This window comes from Mastomys coucha, unplaced genomic scaffold (genome assembly GCF_008632895.1).
Source record: "Mastomys coucha isolate ucsf_1 unplaced genomic scaffold, UCSF_Mcou_1 pScaffold17, whole genome shotgun sequence".
In the NCBI taxonomy this organism is placed as follows: domain Eukaryota; kingdom Metazoa; phylum Chordata; class Mammalia; order Rodentia; family Muridae; genus Mastomys; species Mastomys coucha.
This window is the reverse complement of record NW_022196899.1, coordinates 28,631,403-28,642,898: the sequence shown is the minus strand read 5'-3', so window position 1 is coordinate 28,642,898 and position 11,496 is coordinate 28,631,403.

Below are 11,496 nucleotides of genomic sequence, written 5' to 3'. Positions count from 1 at the left end.
TATATCCAGGAGACAGGAGTATTTATGACATGGAAGTCCAAGTCACACAGAGGGGGCAAAAGGGTCATTTTCAAGAATAGTTAAAGCAAACGGCTGCTGTGTTGCTGTTGTTCCTGCTGTGTTCCTGCAATTTAAACAAACAAACAAACAAACAAGAAAGTACTGGGGTCGTCTTTGTTAATCATTCTCTTGTAACTTAACAAAACCGAAGCAAACTTATCATACTATGAGCCTTCAGAATCACGGTGGTGTCGTCAATAACTTAGGTATAACTCTTATGGGTTCAGTGAGAAAGAAGTGTTTCCCCATGTCATGAAAACTGGAGGGCAGAGCCGCAGCATTCTTCTTGGGGACATGGTGATGGCAGTTCACATGCAGACTAGAGAAACTGAGGCTCAAATTGTGTAGAACTTTGACTTAAATCTTTGACAAGACCTGAATGAAATTCTTGCAGCCTAATCCAAACCCAGCTGTGGCATGTTTCCTTGAGAAGCTGACTGAGGCAGGAGAAAGGGTTAAGTCCGGGAAGAAACTCATTTTTCAGCTACTGGCTGTGGAATCTTGGGTAATTACTGGGGCTTACTCCAGACCACACCTTAGATAAACCTGTAATGCTGGAGTTTTCTACATTTTCTTTGCTACAAGCTGTGGCTTGCCTCTTTCGTATACTTGCCCTGTGTTTCCAAGCTGATTTTCCAATGGCGGTTTATCCTCTGTTCAGCCAATAAACCAGGGTCTGTTGACGTGGCTTCAAATTTTTAAGGCATTTGCATGAGACAGTCATGACAGATACATGGAAACAGACAGAGCCATGCTAGCTTAGTTCCTTTCCTACCTTAGGAATAAGGGGGGGGGGGGGTCAAGTAGAGGTTACGATTTAATTTTTCTTGTGTAGGCGCTGTTTGGGGCTGCAGTTTTAGACTCATTTGATTTCTTAAATGTGTGTTGAATTCTTCTAATTTCACAAAGTATCATTCTGTGCTTTGCAGAATAGCATGGTCCCGGGACAAGCACATGATATGTGTGAAGCTGATTCTCCTAATCTTAGTATGCTCTGGAAAATAGAATAGTGACAAGCAATCTTAGGTAAGCCTTTTTATTTTAATCTACAAGCAGTTGCATTTGGGTTTCTAGTTAGCAAGTAAAAAATTTACTTACTGAAGTAGCATGGTTCTTTGAGTGGAAAAAGAAAACTCACATGAGACCCAGGTGATTGGGAACATGCCTTGGCTCTTTGGAAAGAAAACTGCTGTCTAGTCCTAGCCTCTGTCCCCTCAGCTCACCCCTGTTGTCATCACCAGACCTCAGAGAAAGCCAAGTAGATCACAGGTTAAGAAGAACTGTCAGAGTCCAGTGGCATAGCCAAAGTGGGAGTCTTATCTGTTTAGTGTTAGGTAACAGGTGCAGAGAATCTGAAGTGACTGGTCAAACACTTGAAAGGAGGCAGCAGACGAGGGTTCCCACTCAGGCCAATGAGATTCAAGTGTCTCGGTGTTGCTCTGGATAACCGGCAATGTCAATATCGCCCAACACTTCTCACGCATGTACAAGTGGAAAGGCTGCCTCAAGCACCATGCGCCTGGGAAGATAGAGCCGTCTGGAAGGATTGAAGCCTTCTCTTCAGGCTTGAAGGAGGAAAATCATAGAGGAAGAAAAACACATTAGCTTTTTAAATTTCAAAAGTTAGGCAATAATAAATATTTTCAAAAATATGTAAAAATTATTAAGGGCTGAAGACAATGGCTCATAAGTCAAGAGCACTGGCTGTTCTTTTAAGGGATCAGGTTCGGGTCCCAGCGGCTACATAGTGGTTCACAACCATCTGTATCCAGTTCCAGGGCATCTGACATATTTTACTGGCCTCAAGAGGCACCAGGCATGTACATGGTACACTTACATACATGCAAGCAAGTAGCCATATACGTTTCAAAATAAAAATATTTTTTTTAAAAAAATGTATAGTTTTTTTAAACGAATGAAACTTCTATCCTGAGATTGACCACTGTTTTAATAGTCTGACATATGCTTCTGGTACCTCATTAGCAATGGAAATTTACAAAGAATGGTGGAAGCAGAGGAAAGGGTAGCATTATATTCAGGAAAAGGAATGTTGAAGGTACCCTTTCCAGTGATGAGTTGAGTCCTCAATCTGCCCCATCACAGAGTGCTAAATTCCAAGCAGCCAAGACTAAGTTCAGCCTTCCCTGGGCCAGAGTCATTGCCTGCTTGTCCTTGTACAAGCTCATGAAATCCATTTGAATCTATTGTTTTCCTATTAACTGTTGTCCCTATTAATTCTGCCCCCATCTTCAGCACACTCACCCACTGCTGTGTCTAACTACCCAGCAAGATAGAAAATGGCAGCTAGGGAAGGCTGATGCTCTGCTGTGAGTCTCTAAGAAGATGCTCTTGGGGCCATCTGGCTTCCTTGGGTCAACCTGAAACCTTGGACCACTGACTCTCCAGAATGCATTACTCCCCAATGCTAGAATAGCTATAGAGACAGACTCAGCAGGTACTGCAGAGCTTGATGGGGACCTGTATTGTTAACAATACCAGCAGATCCTAAAGTGCAGCTTAAGGTTGCTGTTTTTGGGTTGGGGTTCACCAGAAACATTAGTGGTAAGTTGCAACTTGAGCCAATGTTAACCTAGGCTAACACCTTTTTGCTTTACACACACACACACACACACACACACACACACACACACACACACACACTCGAATTTGAACAATCTGCCTCTTTTTTAGTGACACCACTTCAAAAGTCATCCCATCTGTGAAGCCTTGGGATGCCACAGGAAGCTAGGGTTTATACAGCACATGGATCTAAACAAAGGCAGGGCAATGTGCAGAGTTGTAGAGTGGTGACCATGTACCCAAAGACCTAGGATGGATGTGTCAGCCTAGAGTTTCAGGCGCAGCAGATGTTGACTTGAAAGGACACAAATGAAGACAGGACTCCAGAAGTGTTTCCCTTTCATAGATGGAACTTAGACAGTTCTCACAGCATGTGGTTGGGGACAGGGCATGGACAGCTCTGGCCTGGAGTGTGAATTGTCTCCCCATCCTAAGTGGAATGCAAACGAAAGGGGGCATTCCACTGTGAAGTGTGTGGACAACATTTATTTCTGGCATTTTTTATTTTACCTAATAAAATGATGACATTCTTCCAACTAACTTTTGGATACTTGTTACATTGGATATACCATTGGGGGCCACTAGTGGGGATGGACTACTGGGTGCCAAGTAAGGTCCTTGACCTCTGATCTACTTCCTTGAATGCCAGGATGGCAGCTAGCAAGGCCCTCCCAAGGGATCTTTCAACCTGTGTCCTGCACACGTGAATGTGCTGTCTTTGCAAAGCTAAGAGAGATACATATACACACACACACATAAGCACATACACACACATACATACACACACGTACATACACACACATACACACACATACATATACATACACACACGTACATACACATACATACATACACACACGTACATACACACACATACATACACATACGTACATACACACACAAACACACATACATATACATACACACACGTACATACACACACATACACACATACATATACATACACACACGTACATACACACATGTACATACACACACGTACATACACACACATACACACACATACATATACATACACACACGTACATACACACACATACATACACACATGTACACACACATATACATATACATACATACACATACATATACACACATACATACACACACATACATACACATACATATATACTTTCTGTAATCTAAACCTGAAGAGATCTTAATTAGCTCCTTGCCTTTCCTCTCTCAATTGATTGACACATATGGAGTTTTGCCATGACGTTGCCACCAAGAGCTGCCCTCAGGACAGAAGGGCTGTCAGGTCTGCCTGCCAGCAGAGAGCTCTGATATCTGGGAGTGTGAGAAGGTGCAGCTAAAAGGCACTTGATGCAAAGGGACTCGAAGATACGACAGGGTGGCTGGAGACAGAGGGACAAATGAGGAGTCTGGGCACTAGAAGGTTAGTTCAAGGGATACTCTTGGGAGCATCTTGCAGGTCAGGTTCTCAAAACATGAGGCTACAATGTGTGCTTGCATACAAAGCTGTCTTTGCTGAGCCTGGGTAATGAAGTCAACCTGGGAGCTTGCCAAAATGTGCATCCAGGATGGCCCATGTCCTGCTGCACGCATGCATGCAGAGACTACTCCTCTCCAAATATTTATCTGGATTTACATTCCAGAAAGAGGTGATCCTTCCCCATTCCTTTCTCTGTCTAAAAGGTTATCTGAGGAGTTCCTGGTCTTTTGCTGAAGGAACTACTCCTTGGAAGCCTGTAAATAAGATCTATGAAGCTAAAGTGCCACATAAACTGTGACCTAGAGAATATCCTCCACCTGCTGTTCTCGAAGCCTTTGTAAATGTATAAATAGTCAAGTATTGCACCTATGTGATTCACGTCTCACTAAGAGAGTGTCAGGAATAAATCTTTTGTCCCTTAAGATTAAATTCTTTTTAAAAAATGATCTTCTGGTAGGAATGTTGTGACGTACAGTGTGAAAAAAACAGAGCCACTGGAACTTGTGAAAATTACTCAGTAATGAATCCTTCCTAAAAAAAAAGAACTGACACGGACAGGAGTTTGGGGAATAAAGTAAAAAATGGTCCAGCTGCAGAGAACACAACTGGATTCCCCTGGCCAGCAAAGAAAAATACAGTGCACATGGTCCAGAGTTAGCAAACCATGGGCATTTAATATCTGCAGTATGTGTTGAAGCTATCACTGTCCACAGGCCCTGAGTACGATTATTGATGTGTCAAGGTTCACCACCAAGTAGCTGTCAGGTAAGCAAGCGTGTACATTGGGTTTTCTCCTGAAACTTTACCATGCTTTTCACTGTGCTGTGGTATCTCTCAGACATGAATGTTACATATTCCATTGGTTGCTTTAGAAATGAGAATTAGTTTACGTCTGAGATTTCCCATAATCCCTCTCCTGACAGGCTCATCAGCTTAGAGTGCCAATGTGCAATAGAGAGAAGAGATTTTCTAATAAAGGCAGCTGCCTCGACCTTCTATTTAAAAAAATAAACAAAGTGGCATATGTGTAGAAAAATAAAATTTGAGAAAATTATCAAATTCAAAGTTTTTGAATTGTCTTAAGAACTAAATATTATTAATGAATCTTTAGAATGCAAGGTCAGATTCCCAGAAATATACCTTAGATGAAATGTTATTTTCAGAGTCCTAATGCAAAGAATGTTAGAGATTTTCGATCCTTTGATTTGAGAGAGAGAGAGAGAGAGAGAGAGAGAGAGAGATGTTCTTGAAATAAATAAATAAACCACAGCAGTAAATGTTGACCACACCATGTTGGTTTAACAGTATGGTTTGGTTAAAAAAAAAAAATGTAAAGGTGAGACAGAAACATGAGCTCATAAATTTACAAATCAATAGGCAACGACGCCATCAGTAATAAAAGCTCCAGCCCCAGTGAGCACACAGTCTAGAAAGGATGTATTGTTGTGTTGCACGTGTATGTGCATGATGTATGTATGCACCTATGTGTGTGTGTAATTTTTGAGGACTACTGAAGGAATTGAACTAATATCCTTAAAAAGTCATTGACTCAAATCAAGGGCTAAACTAACTAAAGCGTTCTGTTTGTCTCAGACAATACACAGCAGTGGGTCCTCATCAACAATGGGAATCTGTATGCTGTGTGCGTGAGTATGAGCGCGCTCTAAAAGGGGAATTAAAAATAAAATTTAAAATGCCGTGTAATTATGAAGGATATGAGGTAAAGATGACTGAATTATGTTGGGGGAAATATATCCCCAAAAGAAGCACTGTCACGGTGAAACACAGGTCAAGGGGTGTTGGGTTTCAAACCATATTTCAGAATGAATTCAGTCAGTTTAAACCTTGGCTCACTCATACCTAAACTCCCCTCCACATGGCTGGGTCCTCCTCTGGCCCTCTGCCCCGTCACAGTGTGTGTGTGAGTCAAGGTTAGCCATATTTCTGGTGGAGTAGTTATTATATGGCACTATTTCATGGATAATCATGGCATAAGTATTTAGCACTTTTCATCTCCAAAGCTCTTAACAGTTGTTAATTAATATAAACACCCCCCTCAGGAGACAAATTAATCACACTGTAACAGCTTCTGTTCTACCAAGTAAAAAGCTGCAGTGCAGTGGGGAGGGATTGGCCCGACGCCATGGAGAAATGGTGTCTGAAGACAGGAGTGGCCTGAGGAACAGTGGTAACAGAACATCTGTTTTATACCTGTCTCCGTTACAGTGTTGACAAGGCCAGCCAGCACACGGGCTTTCTCCAGTCCACTAAGTGAAGAGCCAGAGAGGATCCAAGTGCCTCATTCACTATGGTGTGGGCAAAGCTGGTCTCAGGGGACCTCAGACATTACCATCTCTAACCCCAATCTTCAGGAAGAATTTTACCTAGGTTTACCAGATCTCATAAAAGTGTTAAACGTCTCTACTGCCACAACCAAAGGATGATTGGCTAGTCACCTCGAGCGTCATGTGGAAATGTGGATCATGGTCCACCACCCCTCCCACCATATGTGTCAGATGGAGAAGTCATGTTGACCAGCTCACTTGAGCCCTCTGGATACCCTGCCATTGTTTAGCATTTAGAGCAAATCATGCTGTCTAACTATTAGTGGGAATGATTAATTAATTCCAAATATCTGATCTAATAATTAGTGGCCTAGCATGGAACTAGAAAGTGCGACACCTAAGCTATATTTATTTCTCATCACATAACTCAAGCCAGCCATACTCAATGTCCTCTTTGATATAAAATCTTGAAAAGCAATCTACAAGGCAATTGATTGCTAAGACAATAGCCTTTGCTGGGTATGGGGACAAAGGCCATCACCTGGGAGACAGAAATGGGAAGATCCAAGGTTGAAGAACAGTCCTGCCTCACATAGGCACTTTGGACATTGGTAGATGACAACCATAGAAATCATCTCTGTACAGTACTCTCTGGCTCTTTCTATTCAACAAGTCTGTCTGTGTGACTGCCCAAGCAAAACCCAGGACCATGTTCATCTGAACTGCTGCAAGGAACTGCTGTGTGCCATTTTCACCACCTTGTAATGTTCCAAGTCAGAACTTAACTTACCTTCTCTTATTCTCAAGACATAAGATTTTCTTCCTTCCCTCACGCCACAGTGCAGTCTCACAGAGTGACAGAAAGGCCACCTACCTGTCAGTGAGAGCAGCTTTAGCTGACCAGAACCAATTTCTTCCTTATCCTGCAGTTTGGCCTTTGTGCTTTCTACAGCTTCCCAATGTTCAACATCAAACACTGTGGTCTTCTAGCTAAGAGTTTCTAGGAAAATCCCGGCCTTGGCACCAGTTTCTCCACAGATATTAGAGAGAGAGGGTGAGCTGTGTTTTGAGCTACCAGTTCTGTGGAGCCACAACAGAAGTCTAATACAATGAATAAGGAACACTTTAAAAGTTAACTACAAAAAGAAAAGAAATATAGGTCAGTGATATGAGAGATGCTTGTCCTGCTGATTACAATAACTGTCAAGTAAAGCAATGGTGAACCTACCTGCTGCCTAGCAGACCATTCAAGTGGAGGTGGAGAAGTGTCCCTAATCTTCCAATGCAGCTTCTGTTAGCAGGGTCGCATAGAGGCATCCACACAGCTGCTTGGGGTGTAAAGTGGGCAGCCACTGGGAGCCCCACCCCAACACTACTGCCACCATGGAACACCATGGAACACCAGCTATTATCACCTTTGTGTCTGTGGCTGAATAAATCAAATCTCTGTGCAATAGAGATACTATGCTCCAGCCACAGTAAGTATAAACTCAGCCTAGATGTCCACCAATGAACCCTTGGATAAAGAAAATGGATTGTTATTAGACCATAAAGAAAAGCAAAGCCATTCATTTTCTGACAGGTGAATGGAACTGCAGTCCATGATTAAGCAAAATGAACCACACTCAAATACTGTGCATTTTTCTCTCGTTTGTGGAAAAAATTAGGCTGGGGATGACCGGAGAAGATGAAAAGGCTTGGGGAAGGACAGAGAGGGTGGCTATGATCAGGGTACAGTACGTATATACAAGCAAGAAAGTGTCACAGGAAGCCAATGTCTCTATAATTGATATATAAAAGCACTACATTAAAAAATCGTTTGGGGATAAAAGTAGAAACTAAACATTTCTACTCAGAATGGAGTAAATGGAAATAATTCAAACATACAGAATCGGGAAGGAACAGTGTTGGGAGACTCTGCATGAACACACAAAGCTTTATGACGGAGTGCCCTATGAGCAACCTCAGCCATGGCTGCTCACTGGGGTGAGCATGGTTCCCAAGCTAGCTGGACTGCACACACCCACACTCTGGCCGTTCCAGTACTCACTTTAACCCTGCTCTTTGCTGCTCTGCTCTGGCTCCGTAGGTGGATAGGGCGTTTCGGACTGAGATTCAGGAATCAGCACGTTAATAAAGCATCAAAGATTACTATCAGTTTGAAAGGCAAAATTCACACAAAACAATTAATTATAAGTGTTAAAACAAATGTATTGCCTATGGCAGGATTGAATCCCATATAAAAAATGGGTTAAAAAAAATTTTTTAAAGGAATGCTCTAATTGAAAACTGGCAGCAGCCGAAGACACAGATAGTTAAAACAGTATCTTATCAGAAAATTAGCAGAATGTAATTTTTATTGGGTTTTACAGATGTTATTTTTAACCACATCAAAAATCCCACCTCGTGGCTATTGGCACAAATTGTCATAATTACTGTAATTCGAAGTCTGAGCGGGGGAATGGCTGTGGAGATAGCTATCGCCTCTCAGACGGAGACTGTGCTCGCAGAGCAGCCAGAAGAAGGAGCCCGTGTTTTTGTACTTGGTCTGGATTTCATTTGTGTCTTTTATCCAAGCTCATTCTTACGAATATTGAAGAATAATTTTTTCCCACCTGGAACACTGGAGGAAATCAAGAGGTTAGTATTATGAGTGCCGAGGTCACCTTTAATTAACGTGCCAATCACCTCGCCTCCGTCTGCTGGCACAGAGCTACATTCTGTTCTATTTTTACTTTTGCTGGTGAACATGCCCACATTTAATGCACATACTAAATTCTGTGTGTAATAAAATTCAACTACCTTCATAAGTATGGCTAATGATGCCAAGCTAAGAATAAATAAACAGATTTTAATGCCCTTATATACCCAGATTAGCATGATGAAACTCTAATTTATCAGTCAAAAATAACATGAAGAAATGCTGTGAGGAATATTCTGGAAAATACTCACATCCAGAGACCCTCAATGACACAAAACAATAAAAAGCATCATAGCAATGTGTACATACCCGACTTAGGGCAAGACTGGAGGCCCTCAGCTCAGCCAATGTGGAGAGGGAGTTACAGCAAGAGAATAAAACAGACACTTAAGAGTCACTTTCAAACAAACAAACAAAAATTTCAGAACTAACAGCCTATTTTAATGTCAGAGCTGAGTCCTGCTGTTGTTAAACCATGGAAAGTCTTTTTTTTTAATATTTATTGATTGTATGTATATGAATACACTGTAGCTGTCTTCAGACACACCAGGAAAGAGTATCAGATCCCATTACAGATGGTTGTGGGTGCTTGGAATTGAACTCAGGACCTTTGGAAGAACAGTCGGTGCTCTTAACCACTGAGCCATCTCTCCAGCCCCCAGAAAGTTTTCAAAATGGTTTCTCAGCCTCAATTTGAAGTGCTCTCAAAAGAAGGGATGTGGATTAAGCGGAGACATCCAACAGATATTTTGTGTTGCAACCTTGTAGGCCCTGAGGACCATAATGAATAGAGAGTACTTCAAGAACAGTAACTCAGACAAGATCCCACAGGAAATAACTGTAAAAACAGGTAGGAAATACAACTCTAGGTAGCATTTTCACCCTAAAGAAAAGTTCAACAGGGGCTGAGGATGGAGCTCAGCTGGTAAAGTATTTGTCTTGGGATTAGATCCCCACAGTACATAAGCTAAGCATGGTGCTGCACACCTGAGATCCCAGCATTCAGAAGGCAAAGGCAGGAGGGCTGGAAGTTCAAGATCATCCTTGGCTGCATTAGAGTTCAGGGTCTGCACCAGCTACATATAAGGAAAAGAAAAAGATAAGGAACAGGGGGGTGAGAAATAGAGAGGGATAGAGGGTGCTAGCTTAAACAAGGAAGTCTTGAATTAGGTGATATGTTATCAGAGACCTGAGAAATATTATGGGGAAAGTCAAGCAGAAATGTTGGGGAAGAATATGCCAGGCAGAAGAAAATGCACTTGAAGTGTGGAGACACTGGGGGCTCCTGAGTAAAGACGAGGTGGAGAGAGAGAGAGAGAGAGAGAGAGAGAGAGAGAGAGAGAGAGAGAGAGAGAGAGAGAGAGAGAGAGAGAAGCTGTTAAGAAAAGAGAAAGAGAGGGGGATAAGGGAGGGAGGAAGAGGGAAGGAAGGAAGAAGGCGTCATAGTGTCACAACTGGATGGAGGATAAGGATGACCAGCAGGTTATTGTAGGAAGCGGCCAGGGTTGAGGAGGCCTGGACCCCTATGACAGTACCGTAGGGAATGAAGAGTGTTCAGACTCTGAATACATATGGGATAGTGTACCAATAAGACTTGCTGACAGCATATGGGATGAGTGAGAAGAGAGAAAGCAGAATGACTCTGGGTTCCTGCTAAGAAAAGAAGAGAAGTCGTGATGCAGCCCATCAGAACGTGGACATGGGAAGATGAAGCGGCTTGGGATGCCAGTATGGCAATCAAGAACCACATGTCAAGCTGCAATATGTTTTGCTGACCAGGGAGGGTGAGATGTTGCTGGACATCTGGTCAGGATGTCTGAGCTCAGGGCAAAGGAGGTCAAAGAGAGTCACATATTTGTATGTCATGAGCTTAGAGGTGTCATTTAAAGCCAGAGACAAGATCATTTCCTCCAGGCAGAATGTGGAAAGTGGGAGCTGCAAAAAACAGAATTCCTCAAACATAAGAGAAAGATTTGCCTGACCTGACACATGTCATGGAGCAGACTAGATTGGTTCTGAGCAGGTAAAAGAAGATAGACATCAGACTAGAGTCAAACTTACTTCTCAGAGAACATCATGTTAACACTGCTCTTTCCTTTTATTTTGATACTAATTCAGATACTTGACACACAAACACATGTCTGGTATAAGTGGTCAGTGGGTCATGATTTAATAAACAATCTTGAAATACGCACCTTAGAATGCAGTGATAGTTTTTAAAAAGGGGGGGGGGACTCTATAAGTCCTAAAAATTGAAGTTCAAATATGGCAAGACTCAAAGGAAGCACTTATATCCAAGGTAGGTGTCTCCAAGGAAGAAGATGGTATCCATGAGAATGGCACTCAAGGTTTTCCCCTGGCCTACACACACACACACACACACACACACACAC